This window comes from Oryctolagus cuniculus, chromosome 8 (assembly GCF_051225735.1).
Source record: "Oryctolagus cuniculus isolate XC-2025 breed Fujian yellow rabbit chromosome 8, ASM5122573v1, whole genome shotgun sequence".
Taxonomy (NCBI): Eukaryota; Metazoa; Chordata; class Mammalia; order Lagomorpha; family Leporidae; genus Oryctolagus; species Oryctolagus cuniculus.
The window spans coordinates 55071718-55099651 of record NC_142874.1 but is presented as its reverse complement, the minus strand read 5'-3'; the positions used below and the strand labels follow the sequence as shown (position 1 = coordinate 55099651).

General features: G+C 43.2%; 1 protein-coding gene across 38 annotated transcripts in view; it reads right to left on the bottom strand.

Moving 5' to 3' along the window:
• The window catches only part of ELF2 (E74 like ETS transcription factor 2), a 113384-nt gene that overhangs the window by 81530 nt on the left and 3920 nt on the right, over positions 1–27934 (bottom strand). The window lies entirely within an intron of this gene.

Genomic DNA, 27934 nt, shown 5'->3' with positions numbered 1-27934 from the left:
TCTTACAATTCCAACCCTATTCTCAAGTGGCTTAAGAGTACACATAAATGGAAGCCCATACATCATCTGTTTAAATATTTTAAATCAAGCCAATATGCCATGAATTATTATTCTATCCTCCTATCTTGACAAATATATCTTTATTTTTTTTAATTTATTTATTTGACAGGTAGAGTTGTAGACAGTGAGAGAGAGAGAGAGAGAGAGAGAGACAGAGAGAAAGGTCTTCCTTCCACTGGTTCACTCCCCAAATGGTTGCCACGGCCGGCAAGCTGCGCCAATCCAAAGCCAGGAGCCAAGCACTTCTTCCTGGTCTCCCATGTGGGTGCAGGGGCCCAAGTACTTGGGCAATCCTCCACTGCCCTCCCGGGCCACAGCAGAGAGCTAGGCTGGAGAGGAGCAACCAGGACTAGAACGTGGCGCCCATATGGGATGCCGGCGCCACAGGTGGAGGATTAACCAAGTGAGCCACGGCGCTGGCCCCGACAAATATATTTTTATAACAACCTAAATAGCCATTCCAATTTTAAATTCTGATTCCCTCAAGTTCTATGAGGGCATGAGAAAGGCCACCCCCCTTTTCTCACCTGAGGCCTATCTACCTCTTTTCTTTTCCAAACTTCAGCTCCATTCAATACTACAAAGGACTTTACATGCCTGCAAATATGGGCATCACAGCCCACATGTCCCAGCTCTGCTAAAATGGCAGCAAAGAGTTGCTCCTTAGCCAACTCTCAGACCTACAGGAGCATGTGTGTGCTACAGTCAAGAAAAAATCAGGGAGGACACCTGTGAAGGGATACATGGGGCAAGGAATTCTGGGATCCAAACTTCGCAGATTAATCTAGGAAGATATCAGGTAGACTAATCACCTTGCTTCCCAAAAATCTTCACTCTGTGGATTGCTAGAACATGGATGGAGAACCTTTTTTTGGCGGGGGTGGTGGTGGTGGTGGTGGCAAGAGTCACTTAGAGATTTAAAACATCATTCATGCCATACAAAATCAACTTAAAGTCTGCTAGGGCCTAGCATTGTGGTGCTGGTTCAAATTTCAGCTATTTTACTTCCAATCCAGCTCCCTGCTAATGCGCCCAGAAAGGCAGTAGATGGCCAAGTACTTGCATCCACACCACCCATGTGGGATATCCAGATGGAGTCCTGGGCTCCTGGCTTCAGCCTGGCCCAGCCCTGTCCCTTGCAGCCATTTGGGGAGTGAACCAGAGAATGGAAGATATTCCTATCTCTAACTCCCTTGCTCACTCTTGCTTTCTTTCCTTTTCTCTCTGTAACTCTTCCTTTTAAATAAATTAAAAAAAAAAAAAAAAAAAACCAGCCTGCTGGGGGCCGGCACTGTGGCATAATAGGCTAAGCCTCTGCTCACAGCCTAGCATCTCATATGAGTGACAGCTCATGTCCCAGCTGCTCCACTCCGAATGCAGCTCCCTGCTGATGGCCAGGAAAAGCAGTGGAAGATGGCCCAAGTGCTTGGGTCCCTACATGCATGTGGGAGACTCATGGCCATTGTGACCATCTGGGGAGTGAACCAGTGGATGGAAGACCTTTCTCTCCGTAATTCGGCCTCTCAAATAAATAAATAAAATTCTAAAAAAAAAAGAAAGAAAGAAAAGAAAACTTAGCCTGCTATATACCTTTATTGACTTTTGAGTCCTGCCTACAGTTGCCTTGGCAGAGCCAGACCAAATGGTTTTGCAGGCCTTCTGGACTTTCCCCATCCCTGAGCTAGAGGAAGCCCAGCTGAGGCTCTCCAAAGCACAAAGCCTGAGCAGCATTCCCACACGTCCAAGGGCATGCTGCTCTCTGGGCACATGTAGGTATTACAGGGTCCCATTCCTAAGTCCTGTTCTCTTCTGACTCTTAATACTCTCTAAACTGTCATCCTCTCTGCTCACTTAAAAATATTCTCATGGACTCCAATTAGTCACTAGATACTTTGTTGCCTCTACTTCTTTGTGAAAATGAGTAAGATAAAAATAAACAGCTATCGGGCTGATCTGAAGCCAGGAGCCAGGACTTCTTCTGGGTCTCCTATTCGGATACAAGGGCCCAAGGACTTGGGCCACCTTCCACTGTTTTCCCAGGCCATAGCTGAGAACTGGATCAGAAGTGGAGCAGCCGGGACTCGAAGCAGGCAATGGCTTTACCCACTTTACCACAGCGCCAGCCCCAAGAGCAACTTTTAAATAAGCAAAATAAAAGACATTTTATTTGTCCCCTTTAATTTATTCACTTTTATATACTATAGATAAGACTTCAGTGTAAAGCAAAAGCATCAATAAACTAAGCCTATCTTTGGGGAACTTAAAAATTTGCAACCAAAGTATATTTAGTAAAATATTTGCCACCAAGCTGGAAAGACAACTTTCATAATGTTCGATAGATAATTTTTCAAATATTAATAACATGACTTTTAAAACACCATAAGTCATATTGCTTGATTGGTTTTAAAGACCAAATTTATCATTTATACTGTTCATTTTGCACATAAGATGGCCTGCAAAACTCTGCATGTTGCTTTTCCCTTAATACAAACTTGTCAGATTTTTCACTCTAGTTAGCTGCATTAAATCAAGAGAGGAAGAGGATGAAATGAGAGGTATAAGACATCTTGGTTTCAGTATAAAATTCATCATGCGGACTTTATGTGTGAAACAATGAATATTGCCTTCATACACGCATACTTTAAGCAAAAATGTTAAGAGGGTTTCTTGCTCCAAATAGCTTTTTTTCTTTAGGAATAAAGTACATTTATCTGTGCAGATGCTGAAAATCTTATTAAATCCTTTCAAGGATTTGTTTTGCATTAAACAAACTTATGTATAGAAATAAACTTAAATTAAAAAAAAATAAACAGCTATCTATACCAGGATAACCTGTACACTCCGTTTGTTAATATGGTCTTTCAGCAAATATTAGCTAAGCACTATTTTATGTTGGTATACTTTTAGGTAACAAGGGTACAGCAATAAATAAAGGAAAAGTCTCTGTCCTTATGAATCTTACATGCTAGGTAGCAAAGAGAAAACAAGCAAAGAAAACCCAGCATTCACATGGGTGGTGATGAAGGCTAAGGAAATATATGAACAAAAGGAATAGGGAGCATTTAGCAGTAAAGAGGGCTAAAGTTCAAAGTAAGTATTCATAAAGACTCAATGTGACATACAAGTAAAGACCCAAAAGGAGGAATAAGCTATAGCAATGACTGAGGGAACAGCTTTCTAGTCAAACGAAACAGAAAATTTAACAGCCTCAAAAGAGATCAGCAAGAAATCCAATATGGTTGATGCCACGTGAGTGAAAGTTAGAAAGAATAATTGAAGGAGACAGAGGGATAATGGGAGGGGACCATGTAGACTTTCTGCAAGGACTTTTAACATTTACTTCAGGAAGAACAAGGGTTTTACACAGAGAGAGGTCTTGATTATTATAAGGATTATTATTATCATTTGGTTCTAGGTTGAAAACAGATAAAGGGACAAGAACAGAAATAAGATCAGGGGACAGCGCTGTGGTGTGGTGGGTAAAGCCGCCTAAGGTGCCGACATCCCATATAGGAGCCAGTTGGAGTCCCGGCTGTTCCACTTCCGATCCAGCTCTCTGCTGTGGCCTGGGAAAGCAGTAGAAGATGGCCCAAGTCCTTGAGCCACATGGGAGACCCAGAAGAAGCTCCAGCTGTTGCAGCCATTTGGAGAATGACCACTGGATGGAAGATTTCTCTCTCTCCTTCTCTCTGTGTGTAACTTTGACTTTCTTTCTTTCTTTTTTTTTTTTTTTTTTTTTTGACAGGCAGAGTGGACAGTGAGAGAGAGAGACAGAGAGAAAGGTCTTCCTTTGCCGTTGGTTCACCCTCCAATGGCCGCTGCGGCCAGCGTGCTGCGGCCGGCGCACCGCGCTGATCCGATGGCAGGAGCCAGGAGCCAGGTGCTTTTCCTGGTCTCCCATGGGGTGCAGGGCCCAAACACCTGGGCCATCCTCCACTGCACTCCCTGGCCACAGCAGAGAGCTGGCCTGGAAGAGGGGCAACCGGGACAGAATCCGGCGCCCCAATCGGGACTAGAACCCGGTGTGCCGGCGCCGCTAGGCGGAGGATTAGCCTAGTGAGCCGTGGCGCCGGCCTGTAACTTTGACTTTCAAGTAAATAAATAAATCTTTAAAGAAAAAGAATTTTCTGGAGCTGAAAATAACCAAAACAGAAAATTCACTAAAGAGATTCAAAGTAGCATTTGGGTAGTGAACTTAAAGATAATGGAAGTAACAAAACGAACAAGAGAAACAAAAATGATTGAAGAAAAGTTTAGAGGACCTGTGGGATACTATCAAGCAAACCAACATATGCATTGTGACAGTCCCAGAAGGAAGACAGAAATAAAGGCAGAGAAAATATCTGAAAAATAATGGCTTGGGGCTAGCACTGTGGCATAGCGAGTAAGGCTGCCAACTGTGGTGCCAGATCCCATACGGGTGCTGGTTTGCATCCCAGCTGCTCCACTTCTGATCCAGCTCTCTTATGAGAAAGCAGTGGAAGATGACCCACACCCTTAGGGCCCCTTCACTTGCATGGAAGACCCAGAGAAAGCTCTTAGCTCCTGGCTTCAGATCAGCTCAGCTCCGGCTGTTACAGCCATCTGGGGAATAAACCAATGGATGGAACACACACACACCCATACTATCTATCTGTCTGTCTGTCTATCTCTCTCTCTCTCTCTCTCTCCCCCCTTCTGTCTCTCTGTAACTCTGCCTTTAAAAAAATAAATAATTTTTTTTAATTAAGGGAGTACAATTTTTTTAAAGATTTATCCATTTATTTGAAAGACAGAGTTGCAGAGAAGCCCTCCATCTACTGGTTCACTCCCCAGATGGCAGCAACAGCCAGAGCTGAGCCAATCTGAAGCCAGGAGCCTGGAGTTTCTTCCAGGTATCCCATGTGAGTGCAGGGGCCCAAGTACTTGGGCCATTTTTAGTGCTGTTCCAGGCACATTAGCAGGGAGCTAAATTCAAAGTAGAACAGCAGGGACTCAACCTGGCACTCATGTGAAGACAGCATTGAAGAGGCAGCTTAACCCACTGTGCCCAATATTGGCTCAACTTACACATTTTTAAATAAAAGCTAGTGTCGCTCCCCCTCTTCGTGGAGGAACGACACTAAACCCTGCCTAGGCTTCATATCCGAGTCACGGCACCATTATGTCGCTCCCCCTCTTCGTGGAGGAACGACACAGGACCCTGCGCTGTTCTTTCGTCTGCTCGGCCCTCCCCGGGTTTGCTGCTGGTTCTTCCCGGGTTGGCTACCGTCCCTTCCACCTCCGTGGAAGGGCGGTTCCCCCTGCCACATTCCCCACTTCCGCGGGGGAGCGGCACACCGCCGGCCGGCTCTCTCGGGGGCTGCTCAGATGTTCCTCTTAAATGTTCCTGGTGCATGTTGTCTCTCTCCTCCTTTATAGTCCTCCTCCGCCAATCCTAACTTGGCTGCCCACATGCCGAGTACGCTGCTCTCCTCCAATCAGGAGCAGGTCCTGCAGCTTGTCAAGTTGGTGAGAGGCAGCTGGGTAGAAGCTGTTTCCTCCTCTCCCAGCGCCATATTGTGGGAGAGCAGATGCATAGAATAAGACTTAATTCCAGTAACTCAGTCCAGTCCGGGCTGCTCCCCACAGCTAGTATTTGGGGGTACTCATTATAACATAGTGGGTTACGCAGCTATCTGGGATGCCTGCATCAGCATCCGACAGAGTGCCTATTTTACTTAATTTAACACACATTCTGGAAGGCAGACGACAATAGCTCAAGCGCTTGGGCACATGCCACGAATGTGGGAGACCCAGATGGAATTCTAAGCTCCTGGTTTTGGCCTGGCCCATCCCTGACTGTTGAAGCCATTTAGGGAGTGAACAAGCAGACAGAATTTTTCTTTCTCTCCTTCCTCCTTTCTCTCTCTCTCTCTCTCTCTCTTACTCTGCCTTTCCAATAAAAAACTAAATCTTTGAAGAAAAAAAAAAAAAACCTGGTTTGTAACTGAACACTTAGATAAACACATCTAAAAGAATTATTAGTTTGGGGCCAAGACTGTGGCGCAGCACATTAAAGCCCTGGCCTGAAGCACCGGCATCCCACATGGGCGCCAGTTCTGGTACTAGCTGCTCCTCTTCTGATCCAGCTCTCTGCTATGGTCTAGGATAGCAGTAGAAGATGGCCGAAGTCCTTGGGCCCCTGAACCCACATGGGAGACCTGGAAGAAGCTCCTGGCTCCTGGCTTCGGATTGGCACAGCTCCAGCCATTGCAGCTATCTGGGTGAGTGAACCAGCGGATAGAAGACCTCTCTCTCTGTCTACCTCTCTCTGTAACTGTCTTTCAGATAAATAAAATAAATCTTAAAAAAAAAAAAAAAAACAGAATTATTGGTTTATGTTCTTAGATACACAACATGTAAAGATGTTATTTTGTGCCATCAACAAATTAAAGAGATGGGGAGCTATAAAATGTAGGGAGGGTGAAAGTAGTTTTTGTATGCCATCGAAGTTAAACTACACAAATCCAGGGGCCGGCACTTTGCAGGTAAAGCCACCAGCACCCCATATGTGCACCAGTTGCAGCTACTCCACTTCTCATCCAGCTCTCTGCTGTGGCCTGGGAAAGCAGTAGAAGATGGCCCAAGGCCTTGGACCCCTGCACCCGCGTAGGAGACCTGGAAGAAGCTCCTGGCTTCAGATCAGGCAGCTCTGGCCATTGCAGCCATCTGGGGAGTGAACCAGCAGATAGAAGACCTCTGTCTGTCTGTCTGTCTCTCTCTCTCTCTCTCTCTTTCCTTCTCTCTGTGTAACTCTGACTTTCAAATAAATAAAATAAATATTTTTAAAAAAAGAAGCAATAGAGGCATCTTTATAAAAAAAAAATAGAATTTAAAGGCTAGAAAAAGTCCACCCACGATGGAAACTTAATGGGACAAAGGTAGCATTAAAGCCCATGAAAAAAATGACTATTTCTAAAAAATCCCTCTTTTGGGACCAGTGCTGTGGCATAGCAGGTAAAGCTGCCACCTGCATCACCAGTATCCCATATAGGTGCCAGTTCGAGTCCCAGCCACTTCACTTCTGATCCAGCTCTCTAATGGGCCTGGGAAAGCAGCAGAGGATGGCCCAAGTCCTTGGGTCCCCATACTCACATGGGAGACCAGGAAGAAGCTCCTGGCTCCTGGGTTTGGCCTGACCCAGCCCTGGCCACTGTGGCCACCTTGGGAGTCAATCAGCAGATAGAAGACTTTTATTTCTCTGCCTCTCCCTCTCCTTATCTGTAACTCTTTCAAATAAAAATAAATAAATCTTTTTAAAACATCCTTCTTTTTTAAAGTTTATTTTCATTTTATTTGAAAGGCAGACAGAGAAACAGAGAGATCATCCTATCTGCTGGTTCATTTCCCTAATGCCTGCAATAGCCAGGGCTGTGCCAGGCCACAACCAATATCCCAGAATTCAATCCAGGTCTCTCACGTGGGTGGCAGGGACCCAACTATTTGGACTGTCACCTGCTGTCTCCCAGTGTACATTTTAGCAGAAAGCAAGACTTGGAAACAGATCAGAAACTAAAATCAATCACTCCAATATGCAACGTGGGAATCCCAAGCAGTGTCTCAACTGCTATACCAAATGCCCATGCCAAAAAAGGGCTGTTTAATAAATGATGTTGGGACAAATGATGATCCATTCAAGATAAAAATAAAAACATCTACCTGTCACTACCTTTCATCACTCATGAAACATGCTAAAGGTATACTATAGACCTAAATATATAAACTTTTTTGGATTAGAAGAAAATATAGGGCCAGCGCCACGGCTCAATAGGCTAATCCTCCGCCTGTGGCGCCAGCACACCAGGTTCTAGTCCTGGTCGGGGTGCCGGATTCTGTCCCGGTTGCCCCTCTTCCAGGTCAGTTCTCTGCTGTGGCCAGGGAGTGCAGTGGAGGATGGCCCAAGTCCTTGGGCCCTGCACCCGCGTGGGAGACCAGGAGAAGCACTTGGCTCCTGGCTTCGGATCAGCGTGATGCGCCAGCAGCAGCACGCCGGCCACAGCGGCCATTGGAGGGTGAACCAACTGCAAAGGAGGACCTTCTCTGTCTCCCTCTCTCACTGTCCACTCTGCCTGTCAAAAAAATTTAAAAAAAAAAAAAGAAAATATAGAATATTTCCCCATGACCTCAGAATTAGGGAAAAATTATTAGATAAGACATAGAAAGTAAAATAAGTGGTTACTAAACATGACTACACCATTTTAAGAAAATTTATAACAGAAACCAAAACAAAGCTGAAAGATAAGAGACTGAAAAAAGGGGCCAGCGCCGTGGCGTAGTAGATAAAGCCGCCACCTTCAGTGCTAGCATCCCATCTGGGCCCTGGTTTAAGTCCCGGCTGCTCCACTTCCCATTCAGCTCTCTTCTGTGGCGGGGAAAAGCAGTAGAAGATGGCCCAGGTGCTTGGGCTCCTACACCCATATGGGAGATCTGGAAGATGCTCATGATTCCTGGCTTTGGCCTGACCCATACCTGGCTATTGCAGCCATTTGGGGAAATGAGCCAGAGGATGGGCAATATTCATTCTCTTTCTCTCTCTCTCTCACCTCTCTCCCTCCCCCGTATCTCTTTTGTTCTCTGTGTAACTCTTTCAAATAAGTAAATAAAGAAACATTTTTTTTAAATGTTAAAGGCCTGCTGGCCACTGTAACTTCAACATACAACAGGTATACGATAAATATTTGTTGAAGTTTAGATTTTTATTTTTTTTTTTTTTTGACAGGCAGAGTTAGTGAGAGAGACAGAGAAAGTCTTCCCCTCCATTGGTCCACCCCTCAAATGGCCGCTACGGCCAGCGTGCTGCATAGATCCGAAGCCAGGAGCCAGGCACCCCTTCCTGGTCTCCCATGTGGGTGCAGGGCCCAAGCACCTGCGCCATCCTCCACTGCCCTCCCGGGCCACAGCAGAGAGCTGGCCTGGAAGAGGGGCAACCAGGACAGAACCGGTGCCCCAACTGGAACTAGAACCTGGAGTACTGGCGCTGCAGGCAGAGGATTAGCCTAGTGAGCGGCGGCGCCGGCCTAGCTTTACTTCTGACTATGCAGTCTTGGAAAGTTACTTAATTTCCTTAAGCATCAATTTTTTTTTTTTAAGATTTATTTATTTGTTTCAAAAGTCAGAGTTAGAGAGAGAGAGAGAGAGAGAGAGAGAGAGAGATAGATCTTCTGGGTTCTGGAGCTGGCACTGTGGCACAGGGGGTTAACACCCTGGTCTAAGGCGCCAGCATCCCATATGGGCGCTGGTTGGAGACCTGGCTGCTCCACTTCCAATCCAGCTCTCTGCTATGGCCTGGGAAAGCAGTAGAGGATGGCCCAAGTTCTTGGGCCCCTGCACCTGCGTTGGGGACCCGGAGGAAGCTCCTTGTTCTTGACTTCAGATCGGTGCAGCTCTGGACGTTGTGGCCAACTGGGGCGTGAACCATCGGATAGAAGACCTTTCTTTCTCCCCTCTCTCTGTGTAACTCTGACTTTCAAATAAATAAATAAATCTTTAAAATAAAAGAGAGAGAGATCTTCCATCTGCTGGTTCACTCCCCAGATAGCCGCAAGGGCCAGAGCTGCACCGGGCTGAATGAAGCCAAAAGTTTCTTTCAGGTCTACCTCCTACACCACAATTCTAGCCCCAAACTTCAATTTTTCATCTATAGTAAGATAGTAAAACAACTTGGAGAGGTAGAGGTATTTGGTTCTTTTCATTCTTTACATAAAGTGCTTAGCACACTATAAACACTGAATATCATTTGATGCATTTGATGTTATTATCTCTTTGATAATGAGATCATACGACAAGTACAGGGATAACATCAAAGCTGTGTTATATTGCTAAAACTTCATTAGAGTATAGCAATACGGGACAGGCACATGGCACAGCAGATAGGATGCAACATGGGACACCCACATTCCATATCAGAGCACATTCCATATCATATTCTCTCAAGTTCTGGTTCCTTCACTTCCTATTCAGTTTCCTGCTAAGGTGCACCCTGGGAGATAGATGATGGTTCAACTGCTTGGATCCCTCCTATCCATCTGAAAAACCCAGATTGAGTTCTAGACTCTTAGCTTCAGCCTGGCCCAGCCCTAAGATGTTGCAAACATTTGTGAAACGAAACAGCAAGTATAAGATTGATATCTCCCTAATAAATTGAAAATAAGTTTTTAATTAAAAAATGAAGACAGCAAACTAACCTAATTGCTTCCCATGCAAAATTGAGATGCTCATTCTTATAATTGGTTGACAAAATTTACAAAATAAGAAAAATTGCAGAAAATATCTTTTAATCCAGAAGAGACTTTAGAGCTAATTTTACAGATGAAAAAAACAGATTAGACAGATTAACTGGAAAACTGAAAGCTAGAGCTTGTCAATTATAAAAACAATTTTGCATTTCAAGAGTCCTATATCATGTATATGTTTCATTTACTCACAGCCCGGCATTTAATATAAATAAATATAAATTCTTAATCTCATATATCTATTCTTATGTGTATGTGTCCTCACAAATGATGTAGATATTGCATGAACCTGAATAATTTGTGACTTCATTGAAATTGTCATTAGGATTTTTTTAAGCTTTCCTTGACAGACATGTTTCAGCTTTTTTAAAAATCTGCAACCTAAGAACTAGACTTGCCAGATTCCCAGGCATAATCTAGTCAATGCTGACTTGTTTAACCTGTTTCAGGATGGTGAAAAGCTAACAGGGAAGTATCATCTAAAAATACTCTGACTTATCAAACTTCTAGTTATTCAAAGAATTGATGAGAACAAGCAAGAAGACAAAAAACAACCTGACTTGGGCTTCCCACAGTCACCATAAGAGCTAAAAGTCACACTATTGCCTGGCTCCACCCTTCAAATATTTGTATCTCAACTCTGGTGACAATAGCTTCTTGTTCAGCCAAAAAAGATACACAAGACTTTAAAGTCTTTGTTTCAAGTGGCTTAAGGTAGTCAAACAATTTCTTTAAAGAAGGCTGGAGCTAGAGGTAGTCAAGACATGTAGCAGAGTCTGTCACTGAAAAAATCTAGAATTTAGTTAGGATCTGTTCAACAAAGCAAGTTAGGTGAATCTTTCTCTTTCAAGGAGGAATAAATTGTCAGTCCAGCAATTGCCATTTTAAAAATATTAGTGCAGGACTGGCGCTGTGGTGTAGAGGGTATAGCAGCTGCTGGCAATGCTGGTTCAAGTCCCAACTGCTCCACTTTCCATCCAGCTCTCTGCTGTGGCCCAGGAAGGCAGTGGAGGATGGTCCAAGTGCTTGGGCCCTGCACCCACATGGGAGACCCAGAAGAAGCTCCTGGCTCCTGGCTTCGGATTGGCGCGGCTCCGGCTGTTGCAGCCACCTGGGGAGTGAACCAGTGGATGAGAAACCTCGCTGTCTCTACCTCTCTCTGTAACTCTGTCTTTCAAATAAATAAATCTAAAAAAAAAAAAAAAAAAAAAAAAAAAAAAAAAAAACTGTAGGCAGAGCCTCTCTCACCCTCCCATAGATTTTTCTACCTAACTCCTTACTGTCTGATGGGCTGATTAGAATGTTTAAAATATGTTCAACAGAAATTACACATATCTTATTTAAGTAAATATACAGAAATTTTTCCTTCCCAAGAAAAAGGTGTGTGTATGTACACATGTGTGTATAGGGGTGTGTGTGTTTATATATATATATATATATAAATTCTTTTCAAAATATATTTATTATATATTTGAAAGGCAGAGAGACACAGGGAGAGGTCTCCCACTACCTGCTGCATCCCAGGGTGTGCATTAGCAAGAAACTAGAACTGGAAGTGGTACTGGAACTTGAACCCAAGCACTCTGATACAGGATATGGTCATCCCAAGCAGCATCTTAACTACTGTGCCAAACACCTGCTCCTGTATAGTGATTTCTTCTAACTCACAATTTTTCTCATACTTGTATAAATTCTGAGGGCCTTAGGGAAAAAAAGCGAGAAAAAAAATGACAGCATTAACAACTGTCTCTACTTGCTGTCTTAAGAGTGAAATTTATTTATTTTTTGAAAAGAAATGTTGGCCTGAAATTCTGTATTTTCAAGAAATGAAGATCTTCAGATACAGGCCTTGTATCCTAATTCAAGTTTACTCATATTTCAAGTAAAAGAGCTGCTTGGAACCAAAACAAATTTTTTCTTGGTGCTAAATCAAAAGGTCCCCTTGCAGAAGCAACTATGGGAAAAAGTGCGCCTATGGGTCCCTGCACCCGCATGGGAGACCAGGAGGAAGCACCCGGCGCCTGGCTTCGGATCGGCACAGCGCTGGCTGTGGCGGCCATTAGGGGAGTGAACCAACGGAGGGAAGACCTTTCTCTCTGTCTCTCTCTCACTGTCTATAACTGTCTCTAATTCTGCCTGCAAAAAAAAAAAAGTGCACCTAGACTCCCAGTTTGCCGCTGAAACTACTTATAGGATTAACTAATTAACCCAAGGTCTGGGCTTTTCCACAAGCCCAAAACAGACACTTAGAGATCTGTACAATGTGCAACCAATGAATCAATGAACAAATACATGCCTGCTTTTATCTGAAGGACTAAATATCACCTTCTCCATTATTATTATCCATTAAATAAACTTTTTCCAAGCAAGTTAAAACAAGTTTTCAGCCTTAGCAGGGCAGAATCTTAGTCTAGATAGGTATGTCAGGGGTCTCCAAAATCACCCCTACATTCAGAGATTTGTTAGGACTTAACAGAGTTCAGCATACAATTAAGAATAGCATCACGGCTATTTTTTTTTTCTTTTTCTTTTTTTTTTTTTTTGACAGGCAGAGTGGACAGTGAGAGAGACAGAGAGAAAGGTCTTCCTTTTGCCGTTGGTTCACCCTCCAATGGCTGCCGCGGCCAGCGCACCACGGCCGGCGCACCGCGCTGATCCGATGGCAGGAGCCAGGTACTTATCCTGGTCTCCCATGGGGTGCAGGGCCCAAGGACTTGGGCCATCCTCCACTGCACTCCCTGGCCACAGCAGAGAGCTGGCCTGGAAGAGGGGCAACCAGGACAGAATCCGGCACCCCAACCGGGACTAAACCTGGTGTGCCAGCGCCGGTAGGCAGAGGATTAGCCTAGTGAGCCGCGGCGCCAGCTCACGGCTATTCTAAAAAATATAGCAGGTCATGGGGCCAGTTCTGTGACATGGTGGGTAAAGCTGCCACCTGCAGTGCCAGCTTCCTATATGGGCACCAGTTCAAGTCCCGCTGCTCCTCTTCTGATCCAGCTCTCTGCTATGGCCTGAGAAAGCAGCAGAAGATGGCCCAAGTCCTTGGGCCCCTGCACCCACGCGGGAGACCCAGAAGAAACTCCTGGCTCCTGGCATGAGACCAGCGTAGCTCCAGTCGTTGCGGCCATCTTGCAAAGACCTCTCTCTCTCGGCCTCTCCTTCTCTCTCTATGTAACTGACTTTCAAATAAATAAATAAATCTTTAAAAAAAAAAAAAAAGAGTAAGCTCTGTCTGTCTGACCCTTGTAGGAAGGAAAGGTACACAGAGGGATTCTTCTGGATTCTCCCTGTGTCTTTTACCCTTGTGACCTGCTGTATTTCTTTTTTTTTTTTTTTTTTTTTAAAGATTAATTTATTTACTTCAAAATCAGAGTTACGCAGGGAGACGAGGAGAGGCCGAGAGAGAGACAGGTCTTCCATCTACTGGTTCACTTCCCAATTGGCCACCACGGCCGGAGCTGCGCTGATTGGAAGCCAGGAGCTTCTTCCAGGTCTCCCACGTGGGTACAGAGGCCCAAGGACTTGGGCCATCTTCTACTGCTTTCCCAGGCCATAGCAGAAAGCTGGATCGGAAGAATATCCGGGTCTCGAACCGGCACCCATATGGGATGCCAGCACTGCAGACACCGGCTTTAACCACTACACTACAGCGCCGGCCCCCAGAGCTTACTCTTTTCCCAGGAACAAAACACAGCAATACATGTGCAATGTTTCTGTCCAGGAAGCCTATTATAGACTCAGCACAAGGTTTCTTTTTCTTTGGTGGGGGAGGGAGTTGCTCATAAAGGCACTCTATGCCTAGTGTGTACCAAAATCCCAGTCTAGGCACAGCGAATCTCCCTTCTTATCAGTTACCGGGAGCACTCTGAAAGATAAGTTCCCAGATGTCAGTAAAAGACCAACTTTGCAAGCAGTACTTTCTAAGCACAGCCATCTCAGACATTAACTCTTTTCTGAATAGCAAATTAGTCAACCTCTCCAGATCTGATTCATCTGTCAAAATGGGAAAATAACAGAAACTTCTTTATAACTCAATTATTATTTTAGCATACGTAATTCCATGATACTGCTATCTAGTATGACAGCAAGACTTCATGACCCTAAATCGGCTGATGGCAATGATAAGGAAGATTGTATACTAAGTTATAGATGAGGTAACACTTCAAATTAAAACAGACTTCAACACATCATCAGCTTTGTGTGTGTGCGTTTCAATACTTTCCATTTATTCTTTTTTTTTTTTTTTTTTTTTTTACTGGCAGAGTTAGACAGTGAGAGAGAGAGAGACAGAGAGAAAGGTCTTCCTTCCGTTGTTTCACCCCCCCAAATGGTCGCTACGGCCGGCGCGTTGCGCCAATCTGAAGCCAGGAACCAGATGCTTCCTCCTGGTATCCCATGCGGGTTCAGGGCCCAAGCACTTGGGCCATCTTCCACTGCCTTCACGGGCCACAGCAGAGAGCTGGACTGGAAGAGGAGCAACCGGGACAGAACCAGCGCCCCAACCGGGACTAGAACCTGGAGTGCTGGCACTGCAGGCAGATGACTGGCCTAGTGAGCCGTGGCACCGGCCTCCATTTATTCTTTTTCAAAAATTTTTAAAGCTTTTCTTTAATGAATGCAAATTTCATAGGTACAACTTCAGGAATATAGTGGTTCTTCCCCTCATACCCGCCTTACCACCCCCACTCCCTCTCCCATCCCATTCTTCATTAAGATTCTTTTTTAATTAACTTTATATAAAGACCAACTCTATACTAAGTAAACATTTCCACAATTTGTGCACACACACAGTATATATAAAGTACTGTTTGAGAACAAGTTTTACCATTAATTCTCATAATATAACTCATTAAGGACAGAAATCCTATATGGGGAGCAAGTGCACAGTGACTCCTGTTGTTGATTTAACAACTGACACTCTTATTTATGAGGTCAGTGATCACCCGAGGCTCTTGTCATGAGCTGCCAAGGCTATGGAAGTCTTTTGAGTCCACAAACTCCGTCAGTATTTAGATAGGGCCATAAGCAAAGTGGAAGTTCTCTCCCCACTTCAGAGAAATGTACATCCTTCTTTGATGACCCTTTCTTTCCACCCATCAGCAACTTTTAAAAAAGGAAAAAATCGGCCGGCGCCGCGGCTCACTAGGCTAATCCTCCGCCTACCGGCGCCGGCACACCGGGTTCTAGTCCCGATTGGGGCGCCGGATTCTGTCCCGGTTGCCCCTCTTCCAGGCCAGCTCTCTGCTGTGGCCAGGGAGTGCAGTGGAGGATGGCCCAGGTGCTTGGGCCCTGCACCCCATGGGAGACCAGGAAAAGCACCTGGCTCCTGGCTCCTGCCATCGGATCAGCGCGGTGTGCCGGCCTTAGCGCGCCGGCTGCGGCGGCCATTGGAGGGTGAACCAATGGCAAAGGAAGACCTTTCTCTCTGTCTCTCTCTCTCACTGTCCACTCTGCCTGTCAAAAAAAAAAAAAAGGAAAAAATCAAAATGATCTGGAATGAAGAGAGCACATACCTCATCTCCCCAACCCATGCAAGAAATATATACAAGATTTAAAGTATTTTATTACTAGAGTAACATCATGACTGAGCTTAAATGCTTAGCTAGAACATCATGGTTCAATTTAAATGCTTAAATTAAACTTAACACTTAGAAAGAACTGTACTTTCAACTTCTTTGTGTGCGTGTGTTTTTAATTTTTTGACAGGCAGAGTGGACAGTGAGAGAGAGAGAGAGAAAGGTCTTCCTTTTACCGTTGGTTCACCCTCCAATGGCTGCCGCGGCCAGCGCACCACGGCCGGCACACCGTGCTGATCCGATGGCAGGAGCCAGGTGCTTCTCCTGGTCTCCCATGGGGTGCAGGGCCCAAGTACTTGGGCCATCCTCCACTGTACTCCCTGGCCACAGCAGAGAGCTGGCCTGGAAGAGGGACAACCGGGACAGAATCCGGCACCCCGACCAGGACTAGAACCCGGTGTGCCGGCACCGCGAGGCGGAGGATTAGCCTAGTGAGCTGTGGCGCCGGCTGTACTTTCAACTTCTAAAATTTAAGTAAAAAAATCATGAAAGCAGACTTCCTAGAATATTCCCATCTTATCCAGATTATAAAATAAAACATAAGGGGCCAGCACTATGGCACAGTGGATTAAAGCCCTGGTCTGAAGCGCGTCATCTCATATGGCCGCCGGTTTTAGCCCCAGTTGTTCCTTTTCCGATCCAGCTCTCTGCTGTGGCCTGGGAAAGCAGTAGAAGATGGCCCAAGTTCTTGGGCCCCTGCACCTGCATGGGAGACCGGAAAAAGCTCCTGGCTCCTGGCTTCAGATTAGCACAGCTCCGACTGTTGCAGCCAATTGGGGAGTGAACCATCAGATGGAAGACCTCTCTCTCTGTCTCTACCTCTCTCTGTATTTATTTCAAATAAATAAAATAAAATCTTAAAAAAATAAAAAATAAAAAATGAGCCCATTCTGGAGCAGATGCTTAGCCATGGTAGTCAGACTGCCCATGCCCCACATACCTGATTTCCATCTCTGGTTCAGAACTCTGGCTTCCCACTAATGCACACCCTGGGAGGCAGCAGTGATGGCTCAAGTGGTTGAATCCTTGCCACCTCTGTGGGAAATCTGGACTGATTTCCCAGCTCTTGGGCTCTGACCCAGGCCCAGCCTCAGCAGTCAAGGGCATTTAGGGAGTGAATCAGAAGACATGAACTCTCTGTCTCTTAATAGTAATAATAATAACTTTTAAAATTAAAATACCGGAGAGCCGGCGCCGTGGCTCAATAGGCTAATCCTCCACCTTGCGGCGCCGGCACACCGGGTTCTAGTCCCGGTTGGGGCGCCGGATTCTGTCCCGGTTGCCCCTCTTCCAGGCCAGCTCTCTGCTATGGCCAGGGAGTGCAGTGGAGGATGGCCCAGGTGCTTGGGCCCTGCACCCCATGGGAGACCAGGAAAAGCACCTGGCTCCTGGCTCCTGCCAGGATCAGCGCGGTGCGCCGGCTGCAGCGGCGGCCATTGGAGGGTGAACCAGCGGCAAAGGAAGACCTTTCTCTCTCTGTCTCTCTCTCTCACTGTCCACTCTGCCTGTCAAAAAAAAAAAAAAAAAAAAAATTAAAATACCGGAGCCACCATTGTGGCAAAGTGGGTTAAGCTGCCACCTGCAATGCCAGCATCCCATATGAGCACTGGTTCAAGTTCTGGCTGCTCCACTTCCTATCCAGCTCCCTGCCAATGCACTTAGGACTGCCTGTCAAATAGATCTTTAAAATTTGTTTAAAATAAAACAAAAATAAAAATACCTTTCAAGTTATAGTAGTTGATTTGCTATATTTAGTTTATTTGAAAGTTTCCTTATAGGAGTATAAATTCTGAATGTTAAATATAAATACACATGACATTATACAAGAAAATCAGATTATTTTTCACTATAAAAACAGGTTTTTAAAATAATAGTGATACCTGAAAAAGTGGTTTATCTTCAAAAATTTTATTTACATAAATCTGTATTTTTAAGAGTTATTTATTGAGGCTGGTGCTGTGGCAGCATAAAGCTGCCATCTGCAGTGCAGTCCAGCTCCCTGCAAATGGCCTGGGAAAGCAGCAGAAGACAGTCCAAGTGCTTGGGCTCCTGCACCCATGTGGGAGACTTGGAAGAAGCTCCTGACTGGGGAGTGTACCAGTAGAAAGAAGATCTATCTCTCCCCACCCCACCATCTCCATAACTGCCTTTCAAATAAAATAAACAAATATTTTTAAAAATATACTTATTTATTAGAGTTACAGAGAGAGGGAGAGACAGAAATCTTCCACCACTGATTGACTCCCCAGATGACCACAGCAGCCAGTGCTGGGCCAGGCCAAAGCCAGGAGCCAGGAGCTTCATCTGGGTCTCCCACAAGGGTGGCAGGGGCCCAAGGACTTGGGCCATCTTCCACTGCTTTTCCCAGGCCATTAGCAGGGAGCTGTATTGGAAGTGAAGTAGCAGTGATATGAACCAAAGCCCATATGTGATGCTGGTATTGCAAGCAGTACCTTTACCTGCTAAGTCACAATGTCAGACTCTACATAAATCTTTGAAGCACTATATTCCACACTGTCTAATCTAAAGTAAAGCAAGAAATTATTTTACATTAATTAATATTAACTATACCCGGGACCAGCTTCGTGGTACAGCGGATTAAGCCACTGCCTGGGACACTGGCATCCCATATGAAAGGTTTAAATCCCAGCTGATCCACTTCCAATCCAGCTCCTGTTTTTTTTTTTTTTTTTTTAAGATTTTTTTTTTTTTTAATTTATTTGACAGAGTTAGTGAGAGAAAGAGACATAGAGAAAGGTCTTCCTTCCTTGGTTCACCCCACTAATGGCCACCATGGCCGGAGCTACGCCAATCCAAAGCCAGGAGCCAGGTGCCTCCTCCTGGTCTCCCATGTGGGTACAGGGGTCCAAGCACTTGGGCCATCCTCCACTGCACTCCCGGGCCACAGCAGAGAGCTGGACTGGAAGAGGAGCAACCGGGACTAGAACCCTGTACCCATATGGGATGCCGGTGACTCAGGGGAGGATTAACCTAGTGAGCCAGGGCACTGGCCTCCCAGCTCCCTATTAATGCACCTGGGAAAGCAGTAAAAGATGGCCCCTGCCACCACGTGAAAGAACTAGATGGAGTCAAAGGCTCCTGACTTTTGCGTGGAGGAACCCTGGCTAATGTAGCCACTGAGGAAGTGCAGATGGAAGATCTCTTTCTCTCTTTGTCTCTCCCTCTCTCTTTCAAATAAATAAATCCTTAAAAAATATTAACTATGGGGCCAGCGCTGCTTCATAGTAGGCTAAGACTCCACCTACAGTGCCAGCATCCCATATGTGCAATGGTTCATGTACTGGCTGCTCCTCTTCCAATCCAGCTCTCTGCTTGTCACCTGGGAAAGCAGCAGAGGATGGCCCAAGTAGTTGGGCCCTTGCACCTACATGGGAGACCCAGAAGAAGCTCCTGGCTCCACTACACCACAGCACCAGTCCCAATATGCCTTTTAAATGCACATTTATCCTTACTTACCAATAAACAGAAATCATAAGCAAATTGTTGATTATGGTATTAGATCAACCCAGCTCCAGCTGATGCAGCCATCTGGGGAGTAAAACAGGGGATGGAAGACCTTTCTCTCTGTCTCTCCCTCTCTGTCTATAACTCTACCTCTCAAATAAAATACAAATATGTATATATTAACTATACCATATAAAAATAACTGATTTCAATATTGAAATAATTTTTTAAGTTTATATACCAAAGTATTTAGAAAGTCAGTCGTCATACAGCTACTGTACTAAGGTAGTTATCTACATGTTTTAGCCCATAATTATAAATAATTAAAGGTATACTTTTATAATATTAACATAAACCGGTTAAAGCTGTCATCCTAAGAACCTTTGCCATTGCTTTAACTACTACAAATTTAAGGTTCTACAGATGTTAGTATTTTATTTTTAGTTTGAAATGGCAAGGATGAAACAAATCAGGAAACAGTTATTTTCCCTGCTACTCTTTATAAAGCTAAAAATCATTGAAAGAAAAGTGTCCATATTGAGAATTTTTACTAACATTCTGTTAACAAAGTATACACAGTACAGTAACTCTTTAGTCAATAATGAAGGCTATTCAAGTATTTTCCTGTGGGTTCCCACCGCACTTGGAGAAAAAAAAAACCTTAAAACACACAGTCTATATAAAGATCATGGTGGGGGACAGCCCAGTGCACCTCTCTGATCTCGTTCATCCCTCATCTCTCCTTGCTAAGCTCCAACACACAGGCCCTATTCCAACTTTTTATAATTCCTGTTCTCTCACCCAAAAGGCCCTTCCAGATTGTCAGCAGAAGGAATTTTCTTCACCCATCATGCAGAAATCATCTCAAATACCAACCTTCAGACAAACATTTCATTACCCCCTCCCCCAAATTACATTCCATCTGCAAGTGTCTTTCCCATCATTCCCTATATCGCATTATCCTATTTTATTTCTTTGAATGCATCACTCTCTAAAATTAATTTGATTAGATGTTTAATGTTGGTTTCCCCTGCCAGAATGTTAAGTCTGGTGAAAACATGGATGGCATTTACCTTGCTTACTATTATCTTCCAAGAACTTAAAAATGAATGACTACTATATTAAATATGCAAGCTGATAAGATCATATTTTATAAACATTCCAGAAAATTATATTACTCTCTTAGGCTTATTCTGGTTTTTTTCTACCTATTAACACTTACAGTGAGATAATCGGTTAACAGCAAGAAATACAAACAAGTAGACATTATACTGTACAATCAGTTCAGATCAGGAGGTTCTTCCGGGTCTCCCACACAGGTGCAGAGGTCCAAGGACTTGGGCCATCTTCTACTGCTTTCCCAGGCCATAGCAGAGAGCTGGACTCGAACAAGCGACAATATGGGATGCCGGAGCTGCAGGCCAGGGCTTTAACCTGCTGGCTCCTGGCTTTGTATCAGCTCAGCTCTTGTGGTTGTGGTCATTTGGAGAGTGAACCAGCAGATGGAAGACCTCTCTCTGTGGCTCTACCTCTCTGTAACTCTTACAAATAAGTAAAATAATTCTTTTTTTTAAAAAAGAAGACATGTTATTCTGAAATCTCAGATCAATTTCTGAACTGATTGTACAGCACCAAAGGCAACATGTCTTTTAATTGCCCATTTATCCTACTTACCAATAAACAGAAATCATAAGCAAATTATTGATTATGGTGAAGAAAAAGCCACCAAATGAAATTTAGCATTTATGAGTAATATACTTTCACACATATCAAGAAACACAGTAAGCAATAAATAGAATATATAGATAAAACAAATGTTTTAGGAATTAATGCATACTTGAAATATTACTCTACCTAAAACTTAATTTTATCTCTAAATAAGGAAACCATGTTTAAACAATGAAAGGAGAATACAACAACTATGAATCATAAAACAGACAATCTCAATAAAAAGAGAAATTCTAAAAGAGAATCAAGTGAAAATTATGCAATTCAAAAGTACAAAACTGAAACTAAAAATTCACTAAGCAGAGCTCAACAAATCTGAAATAGTAGAAGCACACAATGAACTTGGATATATCAACTGAAATTACCAATCCTGAATAAAATGAAAAAAATATATAAAACAACGAACAGAGTCTCAGAGACTTCACAGGATACCATCAAGCAAGTCAACATACATGTAACGAGAATCCCAGAAAGAGAGCCTTAAGGGAGAAAAGAGAAGAAAAACTATTTGAAGAAAATAACAGTCAAAAGTTATGAAACTGTTGAAAAATTTTCATTTATGGATTGAAGAAATTCAATGTCAAAAGAATACACTGGGAGCTGGTGCTGTGACATGGCAGGTAAAGCCACCACCTGCAATGCCAGCAATCCCATATGGGTGCTGGTTCGAGTCCCGGCTGCTCCACTTCTAATCCAGCTCTCTGCTGTGGCCTGGGAAAGCAGTAGACAATGGTTTGAGTACTTGGGCCCCTACACCCATGTGAGAGACCCGGAGGAAACTCCTGGCTTCAGATTGGTGCAGCTCCGGCTGTTGCAGCCACTTGGGGAGTGAACCAGCAGATGCAAGACCTCTCTTTCTCTCTGCCTCTCCTCCTCTCTCTGTGTAACTTTCAAATAAATAAATAAATCTTTAAAAAAAAAAAAAAAAAGAATACACTGGGTTAGGTGGAGCGAAGAAAAACAAAGAGATTAGTCAATGGGTATAAAGTTATAATCAGATAAGAGAAAAAAATTCTGATGTGCTAGTACAGAATACAGTGACCAAAACTAACAACAACGTAGTGTATATTTCAAAGTAGCTGGGAAAAGGAATTTTAAATGATCTCACCACAAATGATAAATGTTTGAGGTAATAGATATGCTGATTATCCCAATTTGAGCACTGTATAACTTACATACATGTTGAAATACCACATTAATATAACCTATTAAAATGTAAATCATGTGTAAAAAATTAAGGAATTCAATGAACCCAAAGTAAGTTAAATATAGAAATCCATGCCTATACACATCACAATAAATGAGTTGAAAGTCAGAAACAGAAAATCTTCAGAGACAAGAAAGAGTAAAACAACTCATTAGAAATAATGGAGGCCAGAAAACAGAGGATATATTCAAGTTGCTGAAAAGAAAATAAAAAAAAACAAAAACAAAACCTGTTGACCAAGAACTCTATATCAAGCAAAACTATCCTTTGAAAATAAAGGCAAAATAAAAACAATCTCAGAAAGATAAATCATTGATAATAGATTTGCCTTATAAGAAATGCTTCAGGAGCCAGCACTGAGGCACCACCTGCAGTGTCAGCATCCCATGTAGGCAGCAGTTCAAATTCCTGCTGCACTTCTCCAGCTCTCTGCTATGGCCTGGGAAAGCAGTGGAAGATGGCCCAAGTGCTTGGGCCCCCTGCACTCACGTGGGAGACCTTGAAGAAGCTCCTGCCTTCTTGCTTTGACCCAGCTCCAACCTTTGAAGCCATTTGGGGAGTGAACCATAGATGGGAGACCTCTTTCTCTAACTCTCCCTGTCTCTGTAACTCTGCCTCTCAAATAAATAAACAAATTCAAGAGTGAAGAAATAAAAAAGAAACAATACATGGAAAATCATACAAAATTGCAGACATGATGACTATCAATGATTACATTAAATATGAGCCCTTCTGGGGCCAGCGCTGTGGTGCAGTGGGTTAAGGCCCTGGCCTGAAGCACCGACATCCCATATGGGCACCGGTTCAAGACCCAGTTGCTCTACTTCCAATCCAGCTCTCTGCTATGGCCTGGGAAAGCAGAAGATGGCCCAAGTCCTTGGGCCTCTGCACCACCGTGGGAGACCCAGAAGAAGCTCCTGGCTTCAGATCAGCACACCTGCAGTCACTGCGGCCAACTGTGGAGTGAACCATCGGATGGAAGACCTCTCTCTCTGCCTCTCTCTCTGCCTCTCTTTCAAATAAATAAATAAATCTTTAAAAAAAAAAAAAGTCACAAAATCATTAAAAGTACAGCAGTATATAATTCTTAACCATTTGTTTGATACACAGCATCTGTTTTTCAAAAAAAATTACAGTCAGAATTGTAGAAGTCTTCAATAAGTTCATGGAAAATGTATATTATGGAAAAAACTATGTACCAAAATAAACTTATTTTTTAATTCTATTTTCCACAAACTTTTTGAAATTCCCTTGTACTTAATAGAATGGGACTGAATTCTTTCCTCCTAACGATGGAAGAGTGCCTTTTTTTTTTTTTTAAGATTTATTTTATTTATTTGAAAGACAGAGTTACAGAGAAGTAGATCCAGAGAGAGAGAGAGAGTTTTCCATCCGCTGGTTCACTCCCCAAATGACCGCAATGGCCAGAGCTGAGCAGATCTGAAGCCAGGAGCCAGGAGCTTCTTCCGGGTCTCCCATGCAGGCGCAGGGGCCCAAGGACTTGGGCCAGCTACTACTGCTCTCCCAGGCCACAGCAGAGAGCTGTATCGGAAGTGGAGCAGCCAGGACTTGAATCGACCCCCATAAGGGATGCTGGCATTGCTGTAACCCGCTGCTCCACAGCGTCAGCCCCTCATCATTTCTAATCAATAATGTGCTGGAGTAAGAACATAAGAAAGGAAAGGAAAACAAATGACAGAGAAATAAATGTATCTGGTTAGACTGGAAGAAGTAAAATTATCTTTATTCACACATGACATGATATTTTATGTTATTAAATACTAAGGAACTCACAAAAAAAATCAAGAAGTAATGATTTCAAAGGCCTCAAGATCAATATGCAAAAATGAATTCTATTTCTATATACTAGTAACAAAACCTGGTATGAGGGCCAGTCATTTGGTACAGCAGTTAACAGCTTGAGAAAACCACTTCCAGACTGGAGTATCTGGGTTCAAGTTCCAGTGCTGATTTCCACTTCCTCCTAGTGGGTACCCTGGGAGGTAGCAGGTGATGATTCTTGTACTTGTATCTCTGCCACCCACATGGGAGACCTGGATTGAGTGTTAAACTCCTGGCTTCATCCTGGTCCAGCCCAGATCATTAGTGACATTTTGGGGAGTCAACCAGGAGATGGAACATTGCTTTCTCTCTCCCTCCCTTTCTTCCAATTAAAAAAAAAAAAACTTTTAACTGACATGAAATTTGAAAAAGCACTTCCATTCACAATAGCTTCAAAAAGAAATTACTTAGAAATAATAAACTGAACAAAAATATACATGTAGTGTTGTGTGTATATATATACACATGTGTATATATATATACATGTGTGTGTGTTTATATATAATGGAAGAGTCAAATTGAGACTAAAAAGAAGGAAATTCCTTAATATGACATGAATGAAAGTTGAAGACATTATAACAAGTGAAATACGCCATTCACAGAAGGGCACATACGTGTACTTAGGTATTTAAAACACAAATTCATAGATACAGAGCAGAATGGTAGGTGCCAGGGTCGTGAAGGAAGTAGGGACTAGATGGAGGGAGGAAAATGAGGAGTTGAAAAGACAAAGTTTCAGCTATGCAAGACAAATAACTTCTATAGATCTGCTTTATAATATTGTTGCTAGGGGTCAGCATTGTGGCGCACTGGGTTACACCACCTAGGACACCAGCATGCAGCAGGTTCCAGTCCAGAATGCTCCATTTCTGATCCAGGTCCTTGTTAATGCACCTGGGAAAGCAGCAGAAGATGGCCCAAGTGCTTCCGCCCTTGCCACTCACGCGGGAGAGACCCAGATGGAGTTCCACACTCCTGACTTTGGCCTGGCTCAGGCAGGGCTGTTACAGCCATTTGCCGAGTAAACCAGCAGATCAAAGTGTGTGTTCGCTCTCTCTCCCCCAAGTAAAATAAATAATTCTTTTTTAAAAAAGATATCTTTCTCTCCTAACTGCCTTTAAAATTAATAAATAAATATTTTTTAAGATTTATTTATTTATTTGGAAGTCAGAGTTAAACAGAGAGAGAAGTAGAAGCAGAGAGAGAGAGAGAGAGAGAGGTCTTCCATCCGCTGGTTCACTCCCCAGATGACCGCAACAGCCAGAGCTGCACTGATCCGAAGCCAGGAGCCAGGAGCTTCTTCTGGGTCTCACGTGGGTGCAGGGGCCCAAGGACTTGGGCCATCTTTTACTGTTTTCTCAGACCACAGCAGAGAGCTGGAGCAGTGGACCAGGCGCCCATATGAGATGCCAGCACTGCGGGCGGCAGCTATACCTGCCATGCCACAACGCCGGCCCCATCAAATAAATAAATTTTTAAAAAACCAATATTGTGTCTACAGTTGACAATATTATACACTCAAAAAGTTCAGAGATGCTTTTGTACATTGAAAATAATAAAACATCACTGTCAAAGAATGTTAAAATCTAATACAATCCTCATCAAAATTCTAGCAGAATTTTTAGAGAAATTGACAAGCCAATGCTTAGATTTTTTATACAGGACCAAGAATAATCAAAACAATTTTAAAACACAGAACAAAATCAGAAGGCTTACACTACTTGTTTTCATAACTTACTAAAAAGCACAATAACCAAGACAGGTTGATGAAGGCATAAGGATGAAAATACAAATAATGAAACAGAATTGAGAGCCCAGGAATAACTCTACATTAAACGTAGAAATGATAGCCTTTTTAATAAATGGTGCTAGAGTAATCTATAGGAAAAGATGAATCTAGACCCTTAATCCACATCATAAATAAAAATTAACTCCAGGGGCTGGCACTGTGGCATAATAGGTTAAGCCTCTGCCTGCAGCACTGGCATCCTATATGGGCTCCAGTTAGTGTCCCAGCTGCTCCTCTTCTCATCCAGCTGTTTATGGCCTGAGAAAGCAGTGGAAGATGGCACGAGGGCTTGGGCCCCTGCACCCATGTGGGAGACCCAGAAGAAGTTCCTGGCTCCTGGCTTCCGATCCACCCAGCCACCATCTAGGGAGTGAATCAACAGATGGAAGACCTTTCTCTCTATCTCTCCCTCTGACTATAACTCTACCTGTGAAATAAATAAATAAAAATGTCTAAAAATTAACTCCAAATAGATTATAAAAACTAAACATAAGAGCTAAAACAAAAACTCCTAAAAAAAGGAACAAATCTGTAAGACAGAGCTCTCCCATAAGACAATAAAAACATGATCTATAAAAAAAAAAATGGAGAAGTTGGACTTCATCGAAATTAAAACTTACATGCTTCAAAAAACTTCAACATCTGATAAAATAAAAATGTAAAGGCCACTTACAGACTAGGAGGAAATATCTGCATATCAAATTCTCATATCTAATAAAGGACTTATATCCAAAAAATATAGCAAGCATTTACATCAAATAACCCAATTTAAATTGTGGAAGATAGACATTGTGGCACAGTAGGTTAAGTCACTGGCCACTGATTGGGACAACCACACCCCATTTCAGAGTGCCTGGAATTGAATCTTGCCACTGCTTCCTATCCAGCTTCCTGCTAATATGCAGCCTGGGAGGCAAGCATATGAGAGCTCAAGTACTTAGGTCCCTTCCACCCATGTGGCAGATGGTGATAGAGTTCCTGGCCCAACCCTGGATGTTGTGGGCATCTGGGGAGTAAACCAGGCAATGGAAAAATCTGTCCGTCTGCCTTTCAAATAAAAATGAAAATAAATTTTTACAAATTTTAAATGGGAAAAAAATTTGAATAGCTATGTCACCAAAAAAGACAAATGAATAGATAATAATCATAGGAAAACCACTATGAACCATAAGAAAAATTCATATTAAAACTACAATGAGTTAACCATTTCATATCCACAAGAAGGGCTACAATAAAACAGATAATTACTGTTAGCAAGGACATGAGGAAAATTGGAAGAGACATATATTGCTGTTTAGACTGTAAGATGGTACCAGCCACTTTGGTTAACAGCTTGGCAGTTTCTTAAAAAGTTAAACACATGATGCAGTAATTCTATTGCTAGGTATCTACCCAAGAGATCTGATACCGTATGTACTGTAAGTCTACATAAAGAACTGTACTATAATAGTGAAAAATGGAAACAATCCAAACACCTACTGAGTGGTCAGCAGACAAAATGTGGTACATCTATCTATACAAAGGATTATTATTCAGCAATAAAAAGTCTCAAACTACCAATACATGCTACAATACAGTTGAGTCCCAAACACATTATGCTATGTGAAAAGTAGCCAGATTAAAAAGGGCTACATTTGGGGGCTGGAGCTGTGGCACAGCAAGCAAAGTCAGTTTGAATCCCAGCTGCTCCATGTTGCATCCAGCTCTCTGCTAATGGCCTGGGAAAGCAGCAGAGGATGGCCCAAGTACTTGGGTTCTTGCACCCATGTGGGAGACTCAGGGGAAGCTCCTGGCTTCAGATTGGCCCAGCTCCAGCAGTTTCAGCCATTTCAGGAGTGAACCAGCAGATGAAAGACCTCTTTTTCCCTGTCTCTGTACTTTTTCCCTTTCTCTATAACTCTGTCTCTCAAATAAATAAATAAATCTTAAAAAAGAGGAATGTTCAAACAACTACTCATCTTAAAAAAAATGTTATATGTTGATTCAAAAATTTGAACTGTAATTTGAAAAAAAA